The sequence below is a fragment of the Triturus cristatus genome, chromosome 3_2 (genome assembly GCF_964204655.1).
Source record: "Triturus cristatus chromosome 3_2, aTriCri1.1, whole genome shotgun sequence".
Lineage (NCBI taxonomy): Eukaryota > Metazoa > Chordata > Amphibia > Caudata > Salamandridae > Triturus > Triturus cristatus.
The window spans coordinates 148,461,579-148,473,649 of NC_140584.1; the positions used below are offsets into that span (position 1 = coordinate 148,461,579).

Sequence of the window (12,071 nt, forward strand, 5' to 3'; positions counted from 1 at the left end):
TTTAAGTATTTAATTGTAATCCTGCTCACTAACTTCTTATTGATGTGGCTAACTATTTATATATATTTATAAATATAACCACTATCAGGAGTAGAGTGAAGATTGATTGGAAGCTATCAAATTTTGCTGGGGGATTCTAGCATTTAACTAACGAATAATTCTTGGTTGTTGGGACTAATGACTGTGCCAACTTTAATGCTGTTTCTTCTCCTGGGTAGCGCAGGGATTACTGGAACGCTACCTTAGATTTTTGCGCAATGTCTAATTAAATATTACGAGGCTGCTCACAATCCTTTGGTGTGCAGCGTCGTTTTTACTTGAACACTACTCTCTTAAATCTGCGCAGTATAGATTTTAACAAGACACTACTCTTTTGATATCGCGCAGTGTTTACTTCAAGAGTTCCTAGTCACGTCCACTTTTCTAATACATGCGCACTGCCCACTTCTGTTTTAAAAGGCATGCGCGGACTTTGAACACTAACCTGAATCGTCCAAAGCTGACGGGAACCGACGCTGGAGGACCGACGGCCTTCGCGACGCTCCCTGACTAAACTAGTATCTGACGACGATGAGGTAGGTCTGAATCCGGAGAAGCTCTCGGTGAAGTGTGCCTTGGAACGTTAGTGCGTGCTTCACCTGAGCTTCTGAAGGCACGAGGAAAGAACTAGACTGCTAAACAACTAGTGTGCTGGCGGCCATCTTAGATGTCCAACGTCGCCAGCACACTCGCCAGCTCTGGGCATGAACAATCTTTGGGTAAGACCGCTGGGAGAAAGAAGTAGAGGTAATAGCCACAACAGGGCTGCGAGGAGGAAACCTCCCGTGAGCCCTGACAGTACCCCCTCCCAACGGGGTTTCCTCCAACCGTGGTTTAGAAGGAAATTTAGCATGAAAAGCTTTGATCAACCGAGGGGCATGGACATTAGAACTGAGTTCCCAAGAGCGTTCTTCAGGATCATAGCCTTTCCAATCAATGAGATAAAAGAGATCGTTGTGAATCTTTTTAGAGTCTAAGATTCCTTTGACTTCGTATTCGATCCCACCATCAAGAACCAGAGGGGGAGATGGTTTTGTCTGTCGTAGGTTTGGATGGACCTTTTTGAGTAGTGAGCTGTCGAAAACTGCGTGGAATTTGGCAGTGTTTGGGAGAAGTAACTGAAATGTCACTGGATTGATAATCTCCGCTATCGGATAAGGACCGATAAAGCGTGGTTGAAATTTGCGAGTACCCTTCAATCGTAAGTTTTTTGTACAGAGCCAGACTTTATCCCCTACCTTGAGGTCCGGGTGTTGTCTACATTTTAAATCTGCAAAATATTTGTACTTATGTTTAGCTGATGCCAAATTTTGTGTGGCTATGTGATGAATTCTAGTTAAGTAGCGGGCAAGGTCCTGTACTGCTGGAACATTCACGTTTCGAAAGTCTATCTGAGAATGGGGGTGTCTACCATAATTCATAAAGAAAGGCGAATAGCCAGTGGACACATTTTGGGCATTATTGTGAGCATACTCGGCCGTCCAGAGGAAATCAGGCCAGTCACCTTCCTCATCCAGAAGATAAAGTCTGAGATACTGCTCCAACTCTTGGTTGGTTCTCTCAGTTTGACCATCGGTTTCAGGATGGAAACTAGTAGAACAGCGATGGTCAATACCTAGACCCTTGGTGTAGGCTTTCCAGAAGCGAGACAGAAATTGCGAACCCCTGTCGGTGATCAAAACCTTGGGAGTACCATGGAGGCGAATAATGTTATGATTAAAAAGTTGGGAAAGTTGTTTTGCTGTGGGTGTACCTTTATAGGGTATGAAATGTGTCATTTTACTAAAGGTATCTACACATACCAAGATAGTGTTAAATCCCTGAGAGGAGGGCAGATCCACTATGAGGTTTAAAAACACTGTGTGCCAAGGGTATGGGGGCGTTGGCAAAGGTTGTAAAAGACCCTTAGGAGCCTGCCTATCAGATTTTCCCCGTGCACAGATCTTGCATCCCAAAACGTACTGACGGATGTCTCGACACATGTAGGGCCACCAAAAACAGTGCTTGAGTAATTCTTCAGTCTTTAATACTCCTTTATGACCTGCCATTGGATGGTCATGACAGTCTTTCATCGCCTGTTCCTGAAGAGCTTTCTTAGGCAAAAACAGGGCAGAATATTGATACGGAAAACCATCCTGAATGGTACGTTGTGAGTTTTCTGCAGCCCAGGTTTCCATTTCGGTGGTAGTCATACTTTTCCGAATTTGAGCTTCAAAGGAACCTTGGGTAATAGCTCCAATAATTTTATCTTAGGGAACTATGGGTTGATTATCAATGATCACTCTTTGGTTGTGTGTATCCAATTGGGAGAGGGCGTCCGCTTTTCCATTCTTAGCTCCAAGGTGATGACAAAGTCGAAATCTGCAAAGTAGAGCGACGCAATTGGCGTGGGGTAAGGGTGCGGGCTGAGCGTAAAAATTTTAAATTTCAATGCTCCGTGAAAACTGTCACAGTATGTTTAGCACCCATCAAGTAATGTCTCCAGACTTTAAAAGCATCTTTGATAGCTAAAAGCTCTTTTTCAGTGATGGTGTAGTTACATTCAGCTGGATTCAATTTACGTGACCTATAGGCTACTGGATGTAATTGTCCAGTATCTTTGTGTCGTTGAGATAAAATACCTCCAATGGCTCAGTCCGAAGCATCAGTTTCAACATAAAACGGTTCAGTAGGGTCTGCATGTAAAAAAACTGGAGCTGAGGTGAAGCTTTTCTTGAGCAATTTGAATGCTGCCTCAGCTTCTTCTGACCATTTGAATGATACTCCTTTTTAGGTCGAGGACCGTCCGGTCTGCCGAAGGCAGAACCGGAAGTCGGAGATTTAATGTTTCTGAGAGTGGCTCTTTAGCCCGCCTCTCTATTTGGCTCTCCTCCATTGGCTGGCTTCCTAAACGGAGGCCAGCCATTGGAGGAGAGAGCCGTCCCTCCAAATAGGCTCCGTCTTTTTCAGATTCAGGGGCGTGTTCCGTGGTGTTCTTTCCACTTTTTAGCCACGCCCTTTCTCAGGCGTGTTTTTCTCTCCTCCAGCCAATGGCAAGAGGAGAGAAAAAGAAACACGCCCCCGAATCTGAAAACGCAGCTGCGTTTCTCCGAGGCATTTCTGCTTCGCCTCGGAGAAAGGCGGTGGTGTCTCCTACCTACTTCCCCTTTCAAAGACTCGTTTCCACCCTGTTGGGCATCATCAGCGAAGTGCGGCGTGAGGTCAGTTGTATGGTCACTTGTTGCAGTTATTAATATTTTTACTTTAAGATTACCGTCCCACTGGCCACTTCCATCTCCCCCCCGCCCCCTGCGAATCCACCCGCCCGTTTTGCCGGCCGCGACTGGTGCCCTGAAATCCCCACTGGCTGTACTCTCGCACACAAACAGCAGCCGGTGAGGAGGCTGTGCACCACACCCATCTATCCTTACAACCCCCCCACATACACACACACCGCTGCTGCATGCACGCAGAGCCACCCCCGCTTCAGACCCCCTACCCAGGGCTCACTGTCCCTAACAGCCCCATGCAAGGCATTAAGTGGCAGTGCAGTGCGAGTGCTGCTACCCACAAGCCAGGATGCGGCACCAGAGCTCTTCTGCAGCCCCGTGCTCCTCGTCGGACTGCTGGGCGCCTGCTGCAGCTGCTCGGAAGGGACGCCACGAGAACCAGGTACGTACCCCCGCTGTTAACTAACTTTTTACAGACACTGCAATCTCTGGCGTCCCACCACTTCTGTTTTACTCGTACGCTCGTTGTCACCGAGCCGGCCGCGACTGGTGCCCTGAAATCCCCACTGGCTGTACTCTCGCACACAAACAGCAGCCGGTGAGGAGGCTGTGCACCACACCCATCTATCCTTACAACCCCCCCCACATACACACACACCGCTGCTGCATGCACGCAGAGCCTCCCCGCTTCAGACCCCCTACCCAGGGCTCACTGTCCCTAACAGCCCCATGCAAGGCATTAAGTGGCAGTGCAGTGCGAGTGCTGCTACCCACAAGCCAGGATGCGGCACCAGAGCTCTTCTGCAGCCCCGTGCTCCTCGTCGGACTGCTGGCCGCCTGCTGCAGCTGCTCGGAAGGGACGCCACGAGGACCAGGTACGTACCCCCGCTGTTAACTAACTTTTTACAGACACTGCAATCTCTGGCGTCCCATCGCTTCTGTTTTACTCCTACGCTCGTTGTCACCGAGCCTGCTGGTGTGTGTCCGGTTGCCCTCAGGCTAGCACTTTACTCCGGTAGAACAGTCGAGGGTGCGCTGCCAGCCAGCTGACCACCTGCGAGACCCCAAGCTTTAACCCCATTGGTGCATTTTGGATCGCAGTTCAAGCTGGACCCAGATTTCGACCGACATTGCTTGCATAAACTGCAGCCTGGAAAGTGTCCGCGCTGTCTGCCGTCCTTGGCACTCTGAAGCTAAATGTGCCATGAATATAGCACAATGTACCATGCTTGCCAGGAGCTGTACTGGGGATTATCGTGTTAATAAGAGCTCATGGTTTTCCGGATGATCATAGAACTGGGGCACATTGAGATATAGTAATATGCCCAGGAGCACACCATGTGTTCGTGTTGTTATATTTCAAGTCAGCTTTGGCCACTACATCAGGAGCTATGGTAATCACGCACAATGTATTGTATTTGTTATCTTGAAGTCGTTTGTGTCTTGTGCGCGCTTTTCGTTGGGAGCTTGTGGAACTGTGGCCCTCTGTTCCCGGCTGCCACATAAATAACTTTAAACTGAAGAGGTCTTGAACGAAGAAGCGCTGTTCTCTGCGAACACTTCAAGAATGTTCTTTGGCGCTATACATGCAGATACGTGAACTCAGATGACGTGCTCTACAATACTGATTAAGTCGTCAACAACTACGTTAAAAATCCTTATGGCCATCTAAGTCCACGCTGCAGGTCCCGTTTATATTTATCTTCACCTTAGATAATTTGTGTTTTCCATAACTCTCTCTACCTCACTACTCCACTCTATCTCACTACCTCACTATCTCACAACTTCTCTCTCTCAAAACATCACTACCTCACTCTCTAGCTCACAACCTCACAACTTCACTCTCTCTCACTCACTACCTCAATCACTCTCTATCTCACTACTTCACTGTTTCTATCTCACTAACTCACTTTCACTCTCTCTTTCACTACCTCTCTCTATCTCACTACATCACAACATCACTCTATGCTGATATATCACTACCTCACAACATCCCTCTCCCTCACTACCTCACTCTTTCACTACCTCACTCTCTCACTATCTCACTACCTCACTCTCTATCTACCTCACTCTCTCTCACTACCTCACTCTCTATTTCAATACCTCACTCTCTCTATCTCACTACCTCACTCTCTCTCTGCTAATGCAATAGGTATCACATATGCAAAAAAAAAGCTAATGCCAATAGAAATGACAATGCTATTTATTTAGGGATACAAAAATGATAAAAAAATAATGAGCAATACCAATAGCTCTACCTATAATATTGCCGAGACCATTGCATTGTAAATGCTTGTTTCAATAGTCGTGTGAGGGGGAGGATTTTCTGAGAAAAATCATGGATAAACCGTCGATAGAAATTGGAAAACCCAATGAAACTTTGCACCTCTTTTATTGTTGTGGGAGACTTCCAATCCATCACTGCTTGTACTTTCTGTTGATCCATTTTGATTCCAGCAGGCGATAGGACAAATCTGAGGAACTCCACTGTATCAGTCTTGAACAGGCATTTTTCCAATTTTACGTAAAGGGAATTCTCTCTTAAACGTTGCAAGACAGCTCGAACCTGTGTTAAATGTTCTTCCTCATTGTTGGAATAGATTAAGATGTCGTCAATGTATACTATAACACATTGATCAATGAAATCATTGAGTACATCATTAATAAAGTATTGGAATGCAGCTGGGGCATTACACAGACCATAAGGTATTACTAAGTATTCATACAGCCCGTACATGGTTCTAAGCGCAGTTTTCCATTCATCTCCTTCTCTAAGATGAACTAAGTGGTAAGCCCCCCGCAGATCCACTCGGGTGTAGACTTTGGCTTCTTTTACTTGATCGATGAGCACTGAAATAAGAGGAAATGGGTGACGGTTTTTAACAGTTACTCTGTTGATTCCTCTGTAATCGTGAAAGGTTTTTCATTAGTTCTTGAGCCTGTTTCTCCCATTTTATGGTTAATTACTTCCTGCCTAAGAATCTGATTTTCTTCTCTAGCTGCGTCTAAACTTCTTTGAATATTTCCTAGAATGGCTCCTAAATATTTTAAGTCAAATTCTTCTGTTATTCTGCTCAGGTGCTGATGCCTACTTGGGCACTTCACTCTGTCAGGACTCAATTTCCTTGTAACCACACAGGAGCAGAATGAAGCCTTTCCCCAACTCTCAATACGTTCCTGCCGGTTTCTTGTGCAAATCCTTTGCAGGTAAGTGCCAAGGGGGGAAAGGGGAATTGGGATAAAGAAGAGACTGCACGTTTTCTTCTTGAGTTCTCTGTCACTGCCTCTATCTTCTTTCTTCTTGTAGGCTGCAAGTTAAAACATTACTAAATTCAATTGCTTAACCTTTCTTAAACCTTTAATATTTTTTCAATTATCAGTGCATAAAAATTAGTAAGGAATTTTTTATCTCCCCAGATGTCTTCGACGGGCTTGCCTCTCTTCTATTGTATGTGTTGATTGAAAGTGTTTTATTTCTATTTTGTTTTAACAGGTGATACCGGATGTCTTGACTCTATTACTCCAGAAGAAAGAACAAAGCAAGTGTACGTTCTACATGAATTGATTAATTTTGGATTTAAGTAATACTAGCTTCTTTTCGATTAACTTACTTGCTGCTTTCAAACTTTTTCCCCAAAATCTTTCCTTCTTTTTGGTTAGTAGATAAGTAATGCAGTTTGGGACCCTCTGGTTCTTAATGACTGGAAACTACACTGAACTCTTGCCATTATGTCGCTGAGAAGTTTTCTTTTTAAGTATTTATTTGTAATCCTGCTCACTAACTTCTTATTGATGTGGCTAACTATTTATATATATTTATAAATATAACCACTATCAGGAGTAGAGTGAAGATTGATTGAAAGCTATCAAATTTTGATGGGGGATTCTATCATTTAACTAATGAATAATTCTTGGTTGTTTGGACTAATGACTGTGCCAACTTTAATGCTGTTTCTTCTCCTGGGTAGCTCAGGGATTACTGAAACGCTACCTTAGATTTTTGCTCAATGTCTAATTAAATATTACGAGGATGCTCACAATCCTTTGGTGTGCAGCGTCGTTTTTACTTGAACACTACTCTCTTAAATCTGCGCAGTATAGATTTTAACGAGAAACTACTCTTTTGATATCGCGCAGTGTTTACTTCAAGAGTTCCTAGTCACGTCCACTTTTCTAATACATGCGCACTGCCCACTTCTGTTTAAAAAGGCATGCGCGGACTTTGAACACTAACCTGAAGTCTTCCAAAGCTGACGGGAACCGACGCAGGAGGACCGACGGCCTTCGCCACGCTCCCTGACTAAACTAGTATCCAACGACGATGAGGTAGGTCTGAATCGGGTGAAGCTCTCGGTGAAGTGAGCCCTGACAGTTATAGTTAGCTCAGCTAACTACAAACATTTGAATTTCACTGGTTTTGTGCGAGTGAAACCTGAACCTAAGTATATCGTCGCTATAACTTAAGTTATAGTTAGGACCAAAGTTTTATAGGAAAAACTTTTTTCTTTTGCCAATAACTTTGGCGCTGCTTGACGGATGTGTATGAAAGTTTCACAAAGCTTCCCCTTTTGGGTTCAGCTGCTGTCTTAAAAGTTGTGGGGTGATTCGGCAAGCAGGGGCTGAGAATAATGGGGGGTCCCAAAATGTTGCAGTTATTAATATTTTTATTTTAAGATTACCGTCCCACTGGCCACTTCCATCTCCCCCCCGCCCCCTGCGAATCCACCCGCCCGTTTTGCCGGCCGCGACTGGTGCCCTGAAATCCCCACTGGCTGTACTCTCGCACACAAACAGCAGCCGGTGAGGAGGCTGTGCACCACACCCATCTATCCTTACAACCCCCCCACATACACACACACCGCTGCTGCATGCACGCAGAGCCACCCCCGCTTCAGACCCCCTACCCAGGGCTCACTGTCCCTAACAGCCCCATGCAAGGCATTAAGTGGCAGTGCAGTGCGAGTGCTGCTACCCACAAGCCAGGATGCGGCACCAGAGCTCTTCTGCAGCCCCGTGCTCCTCGTCGGACTGCTGGCCGCCTGCTGCAGCTGCTCGGAAGGGACGCCACGAGAACCAGGTACGTACCCCCGCTGTTAACTAACTTTTTACAGACACTGCAATCTCTGGCGTCCCACCACTTCTGTTTTACTCGTACGCTCGTTGTCACCGAGCCGGCCGCGACTGGTGCCCTGAAATCCCCACTGGCTGTACTCTCGTACACAAACAGCAGCCGGTGAGGAGGCTGTGCACCACACCCATCTATCCTTACAACCCCCCCCACATACACACACACCGCTGCTGCATGCACGCAGAGCCTCCCCGCTTCAGACCCCCTACCCAGGGCTCACTGTCCCTAACAGCCCCATGCAAGGCATTAAGTGGCAGTGCAGTGCGAGTGCTGCTACCCACAAGCCAGGATGCGGCACCAGAGCTCTTCTGCAGCCCCGTGCTCCTCGTCGGACTGCTGGCCGCCTGCTGCAGCTGCTCGGAAGGGACGCCACGAGGACCAGGTACGTACCCCCGCTGTTAACTAACTTTTTACAGACACTGCAATCTCTGGCGTCCCATCGCTTCTGTTTTACTCCTACGCTCGTTGTCACCGAGCCTGCTGGTGTGTGTCCGGTTGCCCTCAGGCTAGCACTTTACTCCGGTAGAACAGTCGAGGGTGCGCTGCCAGCCAGCTGACCACCTGCGAGACCCCAAGCTTTAACCCCATTGGTGCATTTTGGATCGCAGTTCAAGCTGGACCCAGATTTCGACCGACATTGCTTGCATAAACTGCAGCCTGGAAAGTGTCCGCGCTGTCTGCCGTCCTTGGCACTCTGAAGCTAAATGTGCCATGAATATAGCACAATGTACCATGCTTGCCAGGAGCTGTACTGGGGATTATCGTGTTAATAAGAGCTCATGGTTTTCCGGATGATCATAGAACTGGGGCACATTGAGATATAGTAATATGCCCAGGAGCACACCATGTGTTCGTGTTGTTATATTTCAAGTCAGCTTTGGCCACTACATCAGGAGCTATGGTAATCACGCACAATGTATTGTATTTGTTATCTTGAAGTCGTTTGTGTCTTGTGCGCGCTTTTCGTTGGGAGCTTGTGGAACTGTGGCCCTCTGTTCCCGGCTGCCACATAAATAACTTTAAACTGAAGAGGTCTTGAACGAAGAAGCGCTGTTCTCTGCGAACACTTCAAGAATGTTCTTTGGCGCTATACATGCAGATACGTGAACTCAGATGACGTGCTCTACAATACTGATTAAGTCGTCAACAACTACGTTAAAAATCCTTATGGCCATCTAAGTCCACGCTGCAGGTCCCGTTTATATTTATCTTCACCTTAGATAATTTGTGTTTTCCATAACTCTCTCTACCTCACTACTCCACTCTATCTCACTACCTCACTATCTCACAACTTCTCTCTCTCAAAACATCACTACCTCACTCTCTAGCTCACAACCTCACAACTTCACTCTCTCTCACTCACTACCTCAATCACTCTCTATCTCACTACTTCACTGTTTCTATCTCACTAACTCACTTTCACTCTCTCTTTCACTACCTCTCTCTATCTCACTACATCACAACATCACTCTATGCTGATATATCACTACCTCACAACATCCCTCTCCCTCACTACCTCACTCTTTCACTACCTCACTCTCTCACTATCTCACTACCTCACTCTCTATCTACCTCACTCTCTCTCACTACCTCACTCTCTATTTCAATACCTCACTCTCTCTATCTCACTACCTCACTCTCTCTCTGCTAATGCAATAGGTATCACATATGCAAAAAAAAAGCTAATGCCAATAGAAATGACAATGCCATTTATTTAGGGATACAAAAATGATAAAAAAATAATGAGCAATACCAATAGCTCTACCTATAATATTGCCGAGACCATTGCATTGTAAATGCTTGTTTCAATAGTCGTGTGAGGGGGAGGATTTTCTGAGAAAAATCATGGATAAACCGTCGATAGAAATTGGAAAACCCAATGAAACTTTGCACCTCTTTTATTGTTGTGGGAGACTTCCAATCCATCACTGCTTGTACTTTCTGTTGATCCATTTTGATTCCAGCAGGCGATAGGACAAATCTGAGGAACTCCACTGTATCAGTCTTGAACAGGCATTTTTCCAATTTTACGTAAAGGGAATTCTCTCTTAAACGTTGCAAGACAGCTCGAACCTGTGTTAAATGTTCTTCCTCATTGTTGGAATAGATTAAGATGTCGTCAATGTATACTATAACACATTGATCAATGAAATCATTGAGTACATCATTAATAAAGTATTGGAATGCAGCTGGGGCATTACACAGACCATAAGGTATTACTAAGTATTCATACAGCCCGTACATGGTTCTAAGCGCAGTTTTCCATTCATCTCCTTCTCTAAGATGAACTAAGTGGTAAGCCCCCCGCAGATCCACTCGGGTGTAGACTTTGGCTTCTTTTACTTGATCGATGAGCACTGAAATAAGAGGAAATGGGTGACGGTTTTTAACAGTTACTCTGTTGATTCCTCTGTAATCGTGAAAGGTTTTTCATTAGTTCTTGAGCCTGTTTCTCCCATTTTATGGTTAATTACTTCCTGCCTAAGAATCTGATTTTCTTCTCTAGCTGCGTCTAAACTTCTTTGAATATTTCCTAGAATGGCTCCTAAATATTTTAAGTCAAATTCTTCTGTTATTCTGCTCAGGTGCTGATGCCTACTTGGGCACTTCACTCTGTCAGGACTCAATTTCCTTGTAACCACACAGGAGCAGAATGAAGCCTTTCCCCAACTCTCAATACGTTCCTGCCGGTTTCTTGTGCAAATCCTTTGCAGGTAAGTGCCAAGGGGGGAAAGGGGAATTGGGATAAAGAAGAGACTGCACGTTTTCTTCTTGAGTTCTCTGTCACTGCCTCTATCTTCTTTCTTCTTGTAGGCTGCAAGTTAAAACATTACTAAATTCAATTGCTTAACCTTTCTTAAACCTTTAATATTTTTTCAATTATCAGTGCATAAAAATTAGTAAGGAATTTTTTATCTCCCCAGATGTCTTCGACGGGCTTGCCTCTCTTCTATTGTATGTGTTGATTGAAAGTGTTTTATTTCTATTTTGTTTTAACAGGTGATACCGGATGTCTTGACTCTATTACTCCAGAAGAAAGAACAAAGCAAGTGTACGTTCTACATGAATTGATTAATTTTGGATTTAAGGAATACTAGCTTCTTTTCGATTAACTTACTTGCTGCTTTCAAACTTTTTCCCCAAAATCTTTCCTTCTTTTTGGTTAGTAGATAAGTAATGCAGTTTGGGACCCTCTGGTTCTTAATGACTGGAAACTACACTGAACTCTTGCCATTATGTCGCTGAGAAGTTTTCTTTTTAAGTATTTATTTGTAATCCTGCTCACTAACTTCTTATTGATGTGGCTAACTATTTATATATATTTATAAATATAACCACTATCAGGAGTAGAGTGAAGATTGATTGAAAGCTATCAAATTTTGATGGGGGATTCTATCATTTAACTAATGAATAATTCTTGGTTGTTTGGACTAATGACTGTGCCAACTTTAATGCTGTTTCTTCTCCTGGGTAGCTCAGGGATTACTGAAACGCTACCTTAGATTTTTGCTCAATGTCTAATTAAATATTACGAGGATGCTCACAATCCTTTGGTGTGCAGCGTCGTTTTTACTTGAACACTACTCTCTTAAATCTGCGCAGTATAGATTTTAACGAGAAACTACTCTTTTGATATCGCGCAGTGTTTACTTCAAGAGTTCCTAGTCACGTCCACTTTTCTAATACATGCGCAC

General features: G+C 44.8%; 1 long non-coding RNA gene across 1 annotated transcript; it reads left to right on the forward strand.

Moving 5' to 3' along the window:
• Window positions 1-6,332: 6,332 nt before the first annotated feature.
• On the forward strand, window positions 6,333-11,759 carry LOC146856910 (uncharacterized). The gene is made up of 4 exons (XR_014979516.1): window positions 6,333-6,455; window positions 6,742-6,793; window positions 10,962-11,090; window positions 11,377-11,759. It is a non-coding gene; the product is annotated as an uncharacterized LOC146856910 (long non-coding RNA).
• Window positions 11,760-12,071: the final 312 nt, after the last annotated feature.